The sequence below is a fragment of the Penaeus monodon genome, chromosome 23 (assembly GCF_015228065.2).
Source record: "Penaeus monodon isolate SGIC_2016 chromosome 23, NSTDA_Pmon_1, whole genome shotgun sequence".
Taxonomy (NCBI): domain Eukaryota; kingdom Metazoa; phylum Arthropoda; class Malacostraca; order Decapoda; family Penaeidae; genus Penaeus; species Penaeus monodon.
This window is the reverse complement of record NC_051408.1, coordinates 29,456,510-29,457,575: the sequence shown is the minus strand read 5'-3', so window position 1 is coordinate 29,457,575 and position 1,066 is coordinate 29,456,510. Positions and strand designations below refer to the sequence as shown.

At 32.3% G+C, this 1,066-nt stretch overlaps 1 protein-coding gene across 1 annotated transcript in view; it reads left to right on the top strand.

Annotated features, from left to right (window-relative positions):
- The window catches only part of LOC119587920 (homeobox protein B-H1-like), a gene marked incomplete in the record, with an annotated part of 81,102 nt that extends 80,526 nt beyond the window's left edge, over positions 1–576 (top strand). Inside the window, 1 exon segment of the mRNA XM_037936631.1 lies at positions 1–576.
- Between the last annotated feature and the right edge of the window lie 490 nt (positions 577–1,066).

Below are 1,066 nucleotides of genomic sequence, written 5' to 3'. Positions count from 1 at the left end.
CACTTTCTCTTTCTCATTCTCATCATCTTCGCATGTATAGTAGATCTGTAGGTGTTTCTTGTAATTCAAGACGAACGTAATATGATGGAGGCTTCATTGATAATCATTTCCCCATTAAATTAATTCAGTTATCTATACTATTTATTTAGTACGGCTCGCTACGCCTGTAGTCTGTAAATTTAGTATCATTTATGCTACAGTTAATTTCCTAATTTCGAAATGAAAAGATTCTTTCTGCTAAATTCAGAGTATTTTTTTAAAAAAACAAGTAAAATGTTTGATCACTATTCTACTCATCTTCAAGCAAGATTAAGATCGCCAAAAATGTCATTGATTTAGTGTCAATTTCAACCTTATTTTCTATTTTGTTTCCTTTATCTTCCTTTGTTTTTCTTCTTTTCCATTCTTTCTTGATGAGAAACACTGTAAAGTTCAAAGACATAGTAATTTAATTGTATCTTAATGAAAGAGAAACGATAAATAGTGCGCTTCACCATTATAGAGCATGCGTGAGATGCCAGTGGCGTTCGCATAACAAAATGTGAATCCGCGGATCACTGGATCTACGTAGCCGACCAAAACACACACATATGACTATAAATACGTAGTTTTCCTTTGTAGTGAAGGCATGCTATTATTGTAATTTTTGTATCCATATCATCCCCGTGTAATTAAACGTGTATATGTATTTTTAAACTATGTATTTGTAAGATAAGCTTATAATAAAAAGAAATATATGTGAACATTCCTTTCGTTTTTCTTGAATGGCGATTTAACGACACGTTAAACGTCCCTCCCTTCCCCTCTCCCCCCCTCCCCCCTACATTACTGGAAGAAATCTGAATATAATTAGGGATAATGATTCCAGATTCATAAACATAGATTGAAATTCGCAAAGTCACTTCCACAACCTTCTAATTCTTTAGGAAAAAAGGAAAAAAAAAGGAAAAATTGATAGCAGATGTATCGAAAATAAGACATAAAAAAATAGTAAAGATAATGAGGGTAATAACGAAGATAATAAGTGGAAAGTATCTTAATAGGATATCATTGGAATCATCTGTCA